Source organism: Electrophorus electricus, chromosome 1 (assembly GCF_013358815.1).
Source record: "Electrophorus electricus isolate fEleEle1 chromosome 1, fEleEle1.pri, whole genome shotgun sequence".
NCBI classification, from domain to species: domain Eukaryota; kingdom Metazoa; phylum Chordata; class Actinopteri; order Gymnotiformes; family Gymnotidae; genus Electrophorus; species Electrophorus electricus.
This window is the reverse complement of record NC_049535.1, coordinates 23,410,049-23,426,865: the sequence shown is the minus strand read 5'-3', so window position 1 is coordinate 23,426,865 and position 16,817 is coordinate 23,410,049.

Sequence of the window (16,817 nt, the reverse complement as noted above, 5' to 3'; positions counted from 1 at the left end):
TTTGGGGGGGAGGGGATAGCGTTTGAGTAGGTGAGCGGAAGGCACGCAGTGAAAGTGGCCACAGGTGTAAATTAGAGGAGTGTAGTTTAGCAGTAGGAGATATGGTGGGGCATGATAATATTTTATCTGCGTCCAGAATTAATAGTTTGATTGTTTTGTTTCTGGATAGCATTGATAAAGTTTCGGATGTTGTAGACCATAGTGTCTATTATTAATTTATTATTAATTAATAAAGTGTTCTCCCTCTAGGTTACCCCTGCGGGTCACACTGTCTAACGTACCACCGTTTATAAAAGACGATGTCCTAGCACATGAACTGTCTTGCTTTGGCCAAGCAAGTCTCCGATTAAGAAAATTCCCCATGGATGTAAGTCACTATTATTAAAACGTGTCTTTTAGGAGGCATGCTTTTATGATTTGGGCAGATAACATGACGAATCTTAATGTCGCATTTAAATTCAAAATCGATCATTTTAATCCTATGGTCTTTGCTACAACGGAAACGATTAAGTGTTTTGGGTGCGGAGGGGGTGGTCACCTTGTACGATCGTGTCTGGAAAATGTGGACAACCCAAAGCAGAACAGAAGCGGAGATAGGCCCAGAAGGGGTTGTCGATGATAGTCAGTCTGGACGTGTTGGTTGTGTAGTAGTGGGAGTAGGTACACTGGGGTCTGAGGACGTGGACGACACACTGGCTGATTCGGTGAAGAACAGAAGCGGAGATAGGCCCAGAAGGGGTTGTCGATGATAGTCAGTCTGGACGTGTTGGATGTGTAGTAGTGGGAATAGGTACACTGGGGTCTGAGGACGTGGACGACACACTGGCTGATTCGGTGAACTCTTTTGATGACTTTCCAGTTACTAAGAGGAAGAAGGTACGTTTCAGTCAGCACAAAACACACAACGCGATGAAAGTTGTGGGAAACGGGCGAGTGATTTGACGAAGTGCCGGCTGAAAATGATTCGTTTGATGCCAACATTTCCTTGCACTCGCAACCCTGTGGTGCTCGAGGAGTGTATACGTTGAAAGTGAAAATAACTTTTTTGGAAAATACAAAACGTGCAAAAGGGGTTCGGGTGAAAGAGCACTTTCCAGATCTGGCAGATTTTATACATTCTTTTCAGTATTTGAGAAGTAATTTAGGGGAGGAAGGTTTTACTCTTCAGGAGATCTTCCTCCTAAAGAAGATGGTGACTAAGCTAAAACAGCAACGTAATGAGGAAGGTAATAAAGATTGTTTAATTTTCTGGCTCGCGGTTTTGTTTAGTGTGTTAGATTTAGTTTTCATTTTCAATATAAATGTCTGCAGTCTGGCGACAATAAATATTAATGGGGCCAGGGATGTAAAGAACACAGCCTTTTCAGTTAATTACATTTAAAGCAATTGATGTAGCTTTCATTCAAGAAATGAATGACCACAACCTGATCTTAACTCACAAATTTTACTGTCTGCCTATGCTGATGTTATTGTGACGCTTAAAACCCAAGTCGATGTTGAGAACCTACTCAGCACAGTGGAACCGTTTGGTAAAATCTCCTCTGCTAAGGTGAATTGGAGCAAAAGTGAGGCCTTGCTGGTTGCAAGCTGGTCAAATGGGACACCGTGTTTACCACAGGGGTTGAGATGGGTTAGGAAGAGTTTTAAATATTTGGGAATGTTTCTGGGGGACAGACAAACTGAGAAAAACTGGGACGGATTGTTCGAGAAATGGATACAGCCTCAATTGTCATATAAAGGACAGGTTTTGACCTGTAATAACCTGGCACAGGTTAGTGTGCTTAGACCCTTTTCCAGGTCTACTGTCCAGCATCCAGGCGGTATTAGTGGACTTTTTTGGTAGAAGTTACATTGGCTCCCTCAGAGCATGTTGTTTTTATCTAAAGAAGACGGCAGACAGGGGCTTGTACACTTTGCCAGCAGGGTTGCCACCTTTCGTCTTCAGTTTTTGCAGAGACTTCTCAGTGGCCCAGCAGCCCTGGTGTGGAGACCGTTGGCTTATGTGGTGCTTTGTACACTAGGGGGCAGGGACATGGACCTGTCCCTGTTCCTAATGGACACTAAAAGACTGCCCTCACAAACTCTGCCCCTTTTTTATTTTGGACTTTTTAAAGTCCTTAACCTGTTCAAGTTTTAGCAGCAGGGATGCTCAGCTCCTCAGTGTTGGCTCCTGAGAGAGCCTCTGTTCGGAGGAGCTCGCCTGGACATCACAAGCAGGTCGGCCCCTTCGCTGCACAGAACCCTTGAGCGCTGGACTTCGGCTCCCTGGTGGATTTGGTAACCCTAGCAGGTCCTGAGCTGGGTGATGTGGGCAGAGTAGCTGCCTACTTGAACGTAAAGTCTTTGCGTCTTGTGTCATGACTTCTAAGTAAATGTTCTAAGTAAATTGTGGCATAATGGCAACAGTTTTTCCACTGTTTTATGGAATGATCCAGGCTGATGCCCTTGTTTAGCCTCTTAGTAATGATTTTTGAATTGTTTGGTGTTTTTACACCAGTCCTCTTTATTTGTGGGTAGAAGAAAGCACAACATCAACTGTTACGACCCCTTCTAGGCTGGGAGGCCGTAACATAGGGTTTTGGAGTGTTACAGCAGTAGAAATGAGTAAAGGAATGAATAACCAGACAAAGTTGACAGAAAAGGTGTTTAAAGACAAGAAACCGGTGCAATCGCATCAGGAGTGACCAAGGCCAACACAACAAACAAAACCACACTAGAAACAAAAAGACGACTGACTAATCTAACAAAATGAAACATACAATGACTACACTGTTAGAAACAAAGATAAACCCAAACCCCAACAAAATGGCAGCCACTCCCTACCACCAGTGTGTAACTATATACAGGATACAAAAAAACAGATATCATCCGGCAATCAAACAAACAAAGGGCAAAGCAAACCATACATCATGGGGCAAATCCAAAGTCATACATATCCTAAGCCAAGCCCTTTGTCTCTTCCTCTTCCTTTTATATGGTGCTCTGCTCACCGGAAAATCTGGTGTGGATCGGGATGCTACGAGAGAGGCAGAGGCATAACCTGGAACACAGGGAAGACAAACACACAGGCGGACATAAAATCAGAGAGTAAGAGCTACACTTTAGGTTAATATTCAACTCAATTTCCCAACTGTAAAATGTTTATAATCAAAATGATAGCTACTAATGTTTTTGACTGTGTGTGAACATTCACAGAACTTGTTTGTGCATCATAATACTTGTGCTTTGTCAGGGTCTGAACATGTTTGTTAGTGTAGTAATAGAACATTCATCCATCCTGTATATCTGGATTTAACACATAGCACAAACACTTTATTATACTTTCATTATTTATAGTGTAGATTATGGTTGTAAGTGTCTAAGTTCCAGTGTAGGTGAGGTGGTCATCGAGTAGTCAGAACAACAGCAGCATCAGTGATCCAGATCAGCTGCATCGAGAGCGTGGGCACAAAGCTAACCTAAGTTAAAGGCTAGTTTCAACCAGGAACACCGTAGCAACTTACTTCAAATGAGTGAATAGTTAGTAGTTCTGGATGATGCAGTTATCTGGACCTGCCAATGTCTTGTCACATACTGAAATACTAGTGAGCCTTAATTAAGGCTTAAATTAAGGAAAGTGATTTTGCCTGTGTAAAAATGGATACCTATTATATTGAGGTGTCATTTTCACTATGATGCTAACACTAACAAACACTCACATACACACTTATGCCCCACACACTTTCATAGGTGTGCAGAAGCTGGAAGAGCAGGTGGAAAAGCTGAAGAAAGGATGGAGCAGCAGAGCAGTCCAGATAAACACATGCAGGATCAGGTAAGAGAGAGGGGAAGAAACATGTGAAATACCACTCAAATGATCACTCTTTGACAGATATCCTGATAGAGCTTTTTTATCTGCTCTGTGTCCATAGCTAGAGAGCCTCCAATCCATTCTGGAGGATATGATGACATCACCATGAGCCCCTCTTCTATGCTGGATATGAACAGGAAGGTAAGCCAGCTGTTCCAGTGCTATGAGAAACTGCATGCCATGGTCACTGGCTTCATTAAATAACAGGAAAGAGACAGGACAGAGCAAAGCTTTGGCATTGTTATGGGACGCTCCCCCGCCCCCTACAAGTCACATGGTATGGCCTGCCGCGTGCAGGGGGTTTCACCCCATTTGTAACCACGCCCTCCATAATTGCACGCACCTGCACGGGGTTTAACATCTTGTGTTTCTTTGTCTATTTAAACCTCTGTTAGTGTGTGTATTGTGCAGTCCGCACAGGCGCTGTAATCGCGTCCCCGGCCTCGGGGGACACGCGGGGGTGCACCTCTGCCCGGCTTCTGGCCATGCTCCTCCCACGAAAGGTCCTCCTGCTCCCCGCCGATCTAGGAGCGCCCCAGAGGCGGTTTGCCTCCAAGGCTTTGGGCGGACCCCTCCAGTCTTGCTGGCGAGTCAGCTGAGGGGAAGGAACTCAGGAGATCCCACTGGCTCCACCCGACCACCCTCTTTCTGGTCATCGTGGTGCCCCTCAGTCCTCTTCGGCCCAGACTCAACAGCCCCAGCCCCCCCCCCCAAGAAATTCCTGGGGGTGTTCCCCTCCACCTCCGGAGAAGACACGGCCAGTGATCGCGGTCCTCTCCCCAATATCCACGGATCCAGGTGGCAGTGCAGGGAGTGTCTATGCACCTCCCACTAGGAAGTCCGTCACAGGCCGAGGGAGCTGGTGTCCTGTGGTGGTTGGTTATTCTGTAACGATGCCCGAGTGCCGCAGGGCGTGGAGCAGGACGCACAGACGCTCTCGAAGTGGTGAAACATTTAATGACACAAACATTTAGACAATTGTGGCACTCACACATAACAGTTATGGCGAACATAAAGACACTTGTGTAAACGATTAACATAGGCTAGACAGACATATACAACAGCTAGACACTAACCTGAATACAAACGTACAACTTCAGACACTAACAGGCAGACAAACAGTAACCAACGGGGAGGCACGCACTGACGGGGGTTTAAATAGACAGACGCATTTAACATGTAACCCCATACAGGTGCGTGCCTTCACGGGGGTGTGGCTAGAAACATGGGTGAACCCCTCTGCACACGGCAGGCCTTACCACGTGACTCGGGGGGAGCGTCCAATGACATTGAGGGAGTCTGCGCATCCTGCTCCATGCCCTTCGGCACTCGGGCCAGCAGAATCGTTACAGGCATAATGAGTACAGGCATGCAAACACACAAGCGTGTACACACATTATCTGTAAGATATTAACAAAATCCTTTTGGCTTTCAAAACAAATTTTGCATATTAACAATTATCTAGTGTAGCATCTTTATAAATATATATTTTTTTATGTTGAACTTCTTTATCTAAATGGGCTAACATTTTCTTTTCCGTGTGTGTGTTTCACTCTGTGTACCCCAGCCATCTGAGTTGATGAGCGATGTACAAGGTGCTATCCTGCACCTCCGGGTGGAGTTTGAGAAGCTCCACAGCACAACTAGCAATCTGATGGAGGCCCACATCCAGAAGAGCCACATCGATGTGAGTGGGGCTGTGTCACTAGAACTGAGACACAAGTGACCTGAAGAAAGCATTCAAGCTTCATTTTCCATGGTTATCCTTTGTTTGCTGCATTGTCTTTGGGAACTCCCTAAACATTCCTTTCTTTTGTAGGAGTAGGCTGTATCTAGAAAATCAGCCAATACACATAAATTAAAACTAACTGGAAAGGGTTTTAAATGGACATTAAGACCAGACTCACAGATTAAACCTTCCCCATGTACCTGTGATCCCAGTCCTAAGGCCTGTCCTGGCATCCCTCCACTGGCTCTGATTAAATTTAGGAATGTAAGATTTTATTGTGAGTTTTTAAAGCCCTGAATTGGATGGCACCATCCAATTAAGGCCTCTCGTGGTTTCAAAGCCAAACTCCATCTTACAAATGGCTGTTTACTTAATAAATGCCTATTCTTTAGTGCATTTTGGATCTTTTGTTCTGTTTCAATTTGTGACTGGAAATGACTGGGTCATGCATTTATGAGATGTTTCTGGTCTGATTTGTACATTTATTTGCCATCATTAACAGAGTTTGAGTGCTAGTAACGTTATTGATTGTGAACACTTTTTTTTTTCATGTGGATATGAGATTTGTTTATCACGAACACAGAATTTTAACATGACAGTGAAGAACCCAGATTATGATCCACTTTTCAAAATACATCCACTTCTCCATCGAGTGCTATGCAATTCCTACCAGGAGTACTATTTCACTGGAAAAGTATCCATATGCAACTCCAGGCTCAGACGTTTCAAAAACACAATGACTCTGTTGGCCTAAGGAAGTGAGAGAATACTGACACTGTCCAACAGCGTAACACTAAAACCTTATGGTTTTCAAACACAAGCTGTTCAAACACCATCTCTTCTCTTCTCTAACAGAGAGCTTATGGCAAGGTTCCACTGCATCTCCTGTGATCGCACTGCCAACATCTTTCCTGGACAATGCGACTGACTTTTTCAGTTAATAGTTCAATCTAATGTATTTCACAAGTTCAGCGAGAGTGTAGTTACACACTACTGTTTTTCTCCCTTGTGTTTCAGGATATTTGTGACAGTACCTTTAGCACCCAGGCTTCCCTCAGATCAGACAGGCCGGATCACTCAAACATCCCAGATCACTCAAACAACTGGGTCTAATCCACTTGGTGTATTTATTTACTGTTGACATCTTATTAGGTATATAGTGCTGACATCTTATGTATGAGTTTATTTTAAACATTGTAAATCATACAAAACTGCAACTTGTTATTGAACAAAACAGTAAAGTGACGTCACATTTACAGTGGAATTATTACAAGTGACATGCATTAGGTATCTTGCATTTTTACTGTGTAATAGCAGTCATTGCTTTTAGTATATTTTCTCAAAATTGCCTCTGCACAAAAATGGCTCTAAAATGTAACCAGCCCTCTGAGAGAAAAAAGTAAACCTAAACATTTGTTCTTTAATACCATCGTCTGTTCAGTGACTGGTGTGGGCTTGCGTCATGCTATGAGACAGCATTGTCGGTGTCCATTTTCAGTGTCCAGCTTTGATCTGTATTTTGTCTTGGAGGCCACTGCAAAAAAGTCTCTCACACAGGTAGGATGTGGCAAAAGGAAGGAGCATGGCCACAGCGCTCCTACCTAGTAGTGGGCCATCCTTGTCCCCTCCAATCCAAAATGCAGCCAGTGTCTTAAACTTAAGCTGCAGCCTCATAGTTGAATCAGAGGTGACAATGAACTCTTCCTCCTCTGCAGTGCTGAAGTCAGCAGGTGGTGGTGCACTGAAGGGGTCCCAGATCCAATCGTATTGTTTAGGATCCTGCACTGGAAAATACTTCCGGAAATGTTTTTGTAGGGCAGAGATGTGAATTTCATTCATGGGATCATTGTGTTCTGAAGCTTGTTGACCCTGATGAGTGATTTCAGGTTCTCAAATGAGTCTATATTTCCCTCCTTAACTGGCTGCTCCCACAACTCTAGCTTTCTTATGAATTATGTGATTTTTATTTTCTAGATGTGAAGGTGTGTGTTGGTGCCTTGCATTTGCATATTTACTTCATTGAGTTTCTGAAACATGTCACTAAGGTACACAAGGTTCATGAGGAATTTATTATTAAACTTCTGCTTGTCCACGTCTACTGTGGCAGTGAGGTCTGTTATTACCTCATTCAGCTCAGCATTCAGCTTGATGAGCACTTGCAGCCCACATCATTTCTCAGCTATTGCCTGAGCCCAACACAGTCCTCCCATTTCAGATTGGCCTCTTTCATGTATCATTGACTTTGTTCAATTCATCTGCAGGGGCTCCTGCAGTAACTTGTTTGCAGAAAAGCAGATCCTCCCTCAAATCATCGACATCAAGGTATCTGACGTACTTTATCAGTAAACAGTCTTTGCTACCGTCAGTCACTTTGACCATCTACAGAGCAAAGCGGTCGCTTTTTACTACTTTGTCATTAAGCTCCTCCTCTATGTCTTTAGGCATTTCATTAATGAACCCACAATAGTATTGTTTGACAGAGGACTTGCCTTTAGCTTGCTGGCTGTTACTTCATCAGTCATACCTAAAACCATATTGATAGCAGAGGGAAGTATTAATTCTTTGGCTATAGTGTGCAGCTTTTTACACTGAGCAACTCGGTGAGTTGAGCATTTTAAAGGCACAGATGCCACTTTAGTAAGGCAATTCTGTTGTGCATGACAGTTCATGAATTTTTTCTGAATAAATCAACTGGCTTTTCTTCGTGCTCTAGATGTGTTTTCTCCAAGTGATGTCTTAACTTCAAACTTTCAGAAGCTAGTATTTTCAGACACAACACACTGTGCCCTCTCCTCTTTACCCAGTGTTGTAATGGTGAAGCCTTGTTTGACGTATTTTTTTGTCTTTGCTGTGAGTTGAAGACTCATCCTCTGCTGCATGTTTAGCTGGGAGCCCTTTCAAAAACCTGTCCATCTTATACTAGCAGTGCTCAAACATGCCTCATTGTCCTTGCTGCACCCCCATTTTGGCAACCACTATACTAACTGTTTGTCAGACTAATTACAACATACCCCTGTGTAGTAATACCCAGTTGTTTGATTGTCCCCTAGGTCAGGCACTAACCAGGTTCACTATGAGAAGGCATGCTTACAGAGGAGTTTGGGGCAGATGCAATATATCCACAGTATGATGTGCAGACAGATAGACAGAGAAAGTGCAGAGAAAGTTCGGCTCACCTGGGATGCTAGAGCCCCCCCACGGTCAAGGATTGCGAGACATCACCCAGTCGTCTGGCATACCCATCCTGGGCTCACTGCCGAAGACTGGCCACAGTCCCCCTCAAGCAGTGAGTCAAGCCCTGGTAGCAGGGCAGGTATTGAGGCCTTGGAAAGTGGCAGGGAGTAACTCATACTAATGAAAATGTCTACCGGCCCTTTTCACTGCTTTCATGTGTTCAGTATCATACTTATTGTGATTGTTTCCCTTATTTGAAAACCTCTGATGTTTTTATAATACAGCCAGTTGCACCAGATGCTGATAAGATCTGTAATCTATAACTTTGTAATGAAACAAAAGCAGAAATGTAGCCCTGCAAGTGGATGAATTTGCAGTAGCACTGGTAAATCACCAGTGCAAATCCTTTTTTAATCTAGGTTTCATTTGACTTTGATCTGGAAATACGCTGCCCATTAGCAAGTTTAACACAAGTGATCAAGATTTGTCTAGATTCACCATGTGGACTTAAATGTGGGGCCTGAGCTTCATAACACAGTCAGTACTGACATTTTATTTGGACTTAATAGATCGCCTGAAGACTGGTAAGCCCTGGTCTCTCCCCTCCACTATATGTCCCCCTGGGGAATTCAGTGGAGAGGGTTCTGTGGAGGGGATAATATTACAGAGCCAACTGTACTTCAAGTACCTCATCTGCCCTGATCCTCCTGACTGTCTTAAGGTTTGCTTTTTGTGCCAGTATTTAGAAGGAAAGGACATTCTTGGGGCTCAGAGAGAAGAGGAGATAAGGATGTTAGAGGGATTTTTTTAAATGTTAAGGGCTAGATTTTCAGGATCAAGACCCCAAAAATCATCTAGAAGCACTGACCAGTTCAGTCCCGATCCCGAGCCCGTTCCCGGCACAAGAGGTGCCACCTGGCCTGATCCTGTTCGAATCCCTGGTGCGAGAGACACCGCCCGGCCCGATCCTATTCCGGTCCCCAGCACGAGAGACGCCGCCCGGCCTCCTCTCGCTACCAAAGAGGTCTCTCAACCTGTTCCTGTGTCCTATGTTAAGACTGTAGGTGCGCCCCCGGACCTCGCTGCTGTGCTGCTGACCAGCACAGCCATGCCTCCGGACACGTCGCTGGTCCCTCCACCAGCCGTCGCGGTTGTGCCCGCGGACCCGCCAGTGACTGCTACACCTCTGGACCCGCTGCCGTTGAACGCCGCAGGCGTTGTCACTAGCTGCCGCCACACCTTTGGTTCTGCTGGACTCACCACTGAACGTCACTGTGCCGGCCTGGGAAAGGCACCAAGTCTGCCTTTCCTTCTCTCTCTTGAGAGACCTTCTTTGGTGCTGGCTCCTAGCCCACTTTGTACGGTGCCGGTGCCAGGCTTTGCCATACCATGGTGGCCTGGGGTCCGTCATTGGTATGGGGGTTCTGTAATGGTAGGCTACCCACACATCAAGTGGTATGGCCCGCCACGTGTTGAAGTTGTCTCTGTTCTGTTAACTGTTCTCTCTGTGACTGCCCCCTTATTTGTAACCATGCCCCCTTGTTATCATACACTTGCACCTTGTTACACGTCATTTATGTATGCATTTAAACTCCTGTGTTTGTAGCGTCAGTTGTCAGTCATTGTTCATGTATATGTTTGTGTTCATTGTTCACTGATCTTGTAAACTGTTTATGTTCCTACTCGTGCTTGTGTTTCTGTACCTGTTTATCGTTTATTGTTGATATCACGCTGCACTGGTTTGTTGTGTGAGTGCCATTTACCATTTATTGTTAATTTTTCGTCTTGTGTAAGTAAACGTCTGTTTATGTCAAGATATGTTGCTGCATCATGTTCCTTGTGGCACTTGGGCTGTCACAAACTTCTGATCTGTGTCCTCTCTTTTAGCCAATGGAAGCCAGAGAAGACAGAGATGAATCGATGCAGTATCAGTATAGCTGTGTTAAAGCTATACTGCACTAAACTGGACTGTGTACAGTGTTGTGTGGTGTTATATCTGCAAATGTGTATGTGGTTGTTCTTGATCTGTCTGTCTATCCCTATGCCTCTTCCAGGTTGGTTCCAAGATTTGCTCACACTCTCCTGTGTTCTCTGTGACTCATGGTTCACTTTCTACCTTGTTGGTTTGGCTGCTGTGTGTCTGTGTGTTTTTATTTATATATATAAAATCTCCAGAAAAAAAATGAGACCACTCCCATTTTTTTCTTAAATCAGCATCTCTACATGTACAGCAACCATTCCATTCAAGTGTTTGTTGAATTCCTTTACAGACACACCTCATTCTACTTAATGAGATGCTGAATAGGTGATCACCTTAACAAAATCATATTCTAATGAACAACAGTATAAAAACCACTGTTGCTGTCAACACTATTCTCTTCTTATAGAACCAGCTGGATGGAAAAAGCAGTACTAGGACTACCCAAAACGTAAGTGTAGTCAAAATACAGCTACAGACCATGCCAAAAGAGTTGAAAAGAAAGGTTCTTAATGAGGAAAAGAAGGGTTCAATTGTAGCTTTACTGGCAGAGGGATACAGTGAGTGTTACGTTGCTTCTATCTTGAAAATTTCAAAAATTACAGTTCATAAGAACAAAGTCAAGCTGCAAACACATGGGACAACATCTACAGACTGGCAGGGGTCGAAAAAGACTCTCTACCAACTGTGATGTCACCTCATTCGAATGTCACTTAACAACTGTAAGATGACATCAAGTGACCTACAAATAGAATAGCATGCAGCAGCTGGGCTGAATTGCACAGCAAGGATGGTTCAAAACAGGCTTCTGGAGGCAGGGCTGAAGTCATGCAAAGCTAGAAAAAAAGCCCTTCATCAATGAGAAGCAAAGAAGAGCCAGACTGAAGTTTATGAAAGACCATAAGGATTGGACCGTTGAGAACTGGAGTAAGGTCATCTTCTCTGATGAGTGCAATTTTCAGCTTTGTGCAACACCTGGTCATGTAAAGGTTAGAGACCTGGAGAGGCCTACAAGCACCCACTGTGAAATTTGCTGCAGCATCGGGGATGATCTGGGGGTGTTTCAGCAAGGCTGGAATCAGACAGATTTGTCTTTGTGAAAGACACATGAATCAGGCCACTTGCAAAACTTGTGCTGGAAGAAAACTTGCTTCCTTTTGCTCTGACAATGTTCATCAAGTCTGATGATTGTTTTTTCAACAGGACAATGCTCCATGTTGCACAGCCAGGTCAATCAAAGTGTGGATGAGGGGCCACCATATCAAGACCCTATCATGGCCAACCCAATCTCCAGACCTGAAACCCATTGAAAACCTCTGGAATGTGATCAAGAGGAAGATGGATGGTCACAAGCCATGAAACAAAGCTGAGCTCCTGGAATTTCTGTGCGTAAAGTTACCCAACAGCAATGTGAAAGACTGGTGGAAAGCATGCCAAGACAGAAGAAAACTGTAAAAATCAGGGTTATTCCATCAAATATTGATTTCTTGACTCATCCCAAGCTGAAATATTAGTACTGTATTGTTTCTAACTGAATATGAGCTTGTATTCTTTGCATTATTTGTGGTCTATGCCACATATGAAACCTCTTTAGACACAAGTCCTTGTCTTCCATATTTACTAGCCAGCCCCACTGACACAGTGCTCAGTGCTACCAGTTCCATATGGATTTTACCTACTGCACCACCAAGCATTCCCCAACACAGCAAATACATACTTGCCTCCCCAATCACTAAGGCCATGCCCGGCCTCAATGCCAATGCTTGCTAACGGATATATAACTTTAAACAGTACAACGACACAACACAAAAACCTACTCACCTGCCCAGTCCCCATGTACCTGACACACCAAACACCATAGCCATCCCACGTTTATATTGTATTTCCTCAACAAACCTATGCTCTCCTCATTCACTGCCATTAACAAACCCCTTTAACTATACTGAACAGCTTTCTTTTCCTTCGATCACAGAAGAAAATGAGGGGAGGACCACAAAACACATCACCATGACGGTAAAACACACTTAACATTAATAACCTACAGACACATAATGATTTAATCACATGTGTAACAGGGTAAAAACTCTTTTGTAGTGAAATCCCTGCTAAGTGAGTTTGGCGCCACCTATCTCGCGTCATCTTATGCAACTCTGTCAAAATTAGAGAATTCTGGGATACTCGCAGCAGAACAGATTACGCATTTTGCCGAGTTCCATAAACAATGACGTAATGGGAAATTGAAGCGACTTTTATATCGAATGTCAGATTAATAAATGTACACATACACAAAATTACAGTTATATACGGACACTTAATCATTTTTATAACCAAAGCTTTTCAGTGCTATTTTTCACTTATATTAGCCTGTTTAATGTGGACAGACGCGCATACTGCTGAGACGACAGATTAAGATATATTTTGTGGTTGCCCTACTCATTACAGGTCAGTGTTTATTTTTCTTTAAAACTTGAGTAACATGAAACAACAGTGTACACTGAGTTTATATTTGCATGCACATACTACCAAGCAAGGCCGCTAAGAGTTAGCTAGTATTTTTAGTTTGTTGATGCAATACTTTGCGGTCGTACCGGACTGTGATGTTGTTTGTATTGCCGACAGGTGGTGTAATTTTTGAATTTTTGCATTCTTTTGTTATGTTGAATTATTACTAATGGTGCAATGTTCTTCTAAAAATGGACGATTGTGTGACGTACTCTCCAGCTGTGTCTACGAAGTAGATATTAATTAATTTAAGGCGGAACAGATTATGCACTGCTGCGAACGCTGCATGCTGACGAGACTACACATTAAGATCTATTTAAGATCTATTTTGTGGTTGCCGTACTCATTGCAGATTATGCTGTATGCTGAGAATAAACCACGCATCATCCACTACTAAATGTTCTTTCTGACTCAAGACGGGTGCGAGTGTAAAACTGTGAACAAATACAAACGTAAACATTATGGGAGTCCCCACTCTGTTTTCTTTGACTAGCGCACGTTCCAGTCTATGGGCACAGTATAAATATCAGTAAAAATCAAAAACTCTAGCCTCACAAGGACAAACACTAAAGAGCTTTTGACTGCACATTTATATCAGTGTGAGATAATTAGAAAAATGAACTCAGCATAGTTAACGTAGAGAATATAATGAAGATGCCAGTGACTGAACTGTGTCGTAGTTTCGTCCCACTCTGGACTTTTGTTTACGTTATGCATGCAGTCTGTCGCTTGTTTCTGTTAGTCCACGCCTCCCTCAGGTGGTGTGCGTTGTCTACCAGTAGCCAAACCACCTGGAGGTTGTCATTGTTTATGCTTATTTAAGTCTGTTTAGAGCTGGCTTTAATTTTGTGTTGGCTTGGTTTGAGCTCGTTAATGCACTTTTATGGTCGGTTTTGGTTATTCTTATTTTTGGAGTCTCGCGTTTGTTTCCTGTGACACTATGTTTAAGAATGTTTAATTCTAAAACGCATCCTGTCAGTTCTGATTAGCAGAGTTCATTATGTGCACAGTTGGGACACGCAAGGTCTTTGGCTTTATCACTTGCCAGGCCTGTTCTGAAGCATATTAATTTCCCAGGTCTTAATTCTCAGTTTGAGGATAATTGCTCTGAGAGATGGCTGAGTTTTCACAGTATCTACTTTATCGCGGGCGGTTAACACACGCTGTAAAGCAGATTTTCTGCGAGTATATGTCTGGTGAATTCTGTCCGGGTCTTTTACTGACAGTCTTCTGTTTGTGCTTTTGAGAAAAATTAATTCTGCACGCACGATAACTCTACAGGAAAAGTGATGGATTACCAAAATCTGCGTAAGTTTTCAGTGATATTACAGTCAGCCATGTTTGGAAGACAAAAGTGTGTCTAAAGTTAACCTCAATGAATCCCCACAGATTCAACCAGTGAATTAGGTCCTGTCGTCTTTTCCCCACGAAATATTCCAAACGAAACAGGAGCATATTTTCTATCCTTGAGCTCTTTCATATTTGTTAAGACGTGCCTGGGTTTTAACGCATTAAAACGTTATAGTCAGTATTTTAAGCATGGAGGAATTCGTACCCAAACTATTATTTTATACAAGACACTAACATGACAATATGGTTTAGCTATTAGATACAGCCGGAACTTTTAGCACAGTTAAAGTAGCCAGCTAACAAGCGCTGTAGCGGATAAAGTGCCGGAGTTGTGTGGTATTCTCACGCCCTTCGCCTGCATAAAAACGCAGGCACATTCGCGTTTTCTGCTGTATTTAGATATACATACAACACCTCGTAATGAGTATTATGAGAGTATTGTAATTTCCAAGTCTGGCACAACCACTGCTAACGTGTATACTTACCTGATGTGAAAGCATGCTATTAATTCCTTACGTCATGAGGTGTATAGAGGTGTATATATAGGATTTCAAATGAAATTTTTTTTTATATATATATATAGTTATCCTGTCATAATTAAGTATACTCAATTCTAACATGATGCTAGACAAAATTATAATGTTTCTTATCTTTGATCTGCTGCTTTGATGTAAATCAGACCTTCTGGTCACTTATCTTGTTGCATAAGTTATACCATAGGAAGCAATTTTCTATATGTTTTGGAGGGATATTAAAGGGAGTAGATTTTTGTCACTGGTGTTTTGACACCTGCCAAAATATTACTCCCCTATCTTAACTCTAGAACTACAGGGATGGATTCAAATCAAATGGACTCTGGTAAATTATCTTGGGGTGTATGCCACAGAAAGCATTTCTAGCTCATTGGGAGGGATAATAGTAGGAAAGCAGAATTTTATCAGATGTCAACACAGTCAAACATTCACTCCCCTAATATCATCCCTCCTGGTAAACTAAGAGAAAAATGCTTCATATGTAATACATACCAAGATAATTTACCAGAATATATAAACAATCAATTGTCATTCCCAACTCGTCATGAGTTGAAATTTGAGCAGAACCCTTGGCATCAAAAGGTGACAGAGTTCACAGGTCCTCTGAACTCTGTGAACATTTCATGAAATGTTCATACATCAGCATGCATTCAGCTCTTTGCTGAGAGAGGCAAATGCTCTGCAGGTTACAATTTTGCACCCTCACAGTCCAGAAGGTTCCGATAATTCCTACTAGCATGAACTCGCTCAGAGAGAATTCATCGTTCTTTCCATGATTAATTATACCACTATCCGTATGGATCTTATTCATTCTCTGTGAAGTCTTCCTCATTCTCTGTGATTTCATGGCTTCGCCTGTTCTTTGGTGTTCTGTGTTGCTCCATCTTTATATACTCAACAATTTGTTGACAAATAGTAAAGTGAAGAACAACTCAAGTTGGCCTTGTCTTTGCAGTCTTCAAACCTCAGTCTTATGAAATTCTCTGTGTAGGTGAATGGAATGTGTCATACTGTCTATACCACAAGCAGCATATGCAGTAAGGAAAATACATTAAACCAAGAATCTTAGAATTCATTCCACAGCTGGAAAAATATCACGGCTGGATTTGTTTATTTATTTATTTTACATACAGTGCATGTATTGAAGGGAACACCCATTTAACAATTTTCTTTTGTTTGCCTGGTAGCTGATCAGTCACATGGTGCCTTTTGTCTCGAGCAGGATGTGTCATGAATGGAGTTCTGTTGCTTTGGTTGAGAACTGCACTATAGTTCTGCAAGAGGATTCCAGCTATAATGCTACACTGAGCATGGATAATGGAAAAGTGTTTAAAAAAGTTCAGAATCATAGTTGACTTCCATTGATATAATATAAACTCTAAGATCTATGCATTTTGAATCTGACAATTACACTTTAAAAATTAGTAAATAAAAATGAATAATAATGACAAATTAGGCTGCAACAATAATAATTATGTGTTTTTATTTATATAATGGGAGCAGGGTAAAGGGACTGTGGCCTTCTGGAAACAGGGCGTGGTTTTGGAATGGAAGACAATTCTTGGATCTCATTACTTCACGTGGCAGTGGAGGATTAACTCCTGTCTTTTGCCTAAGACCCTGATATCCGCCCTTGCTTTTGACAGTTTTACTTTTAAAATTAAAGACTCGATTTTATTATTATTACTGTTGTTGTTGCTG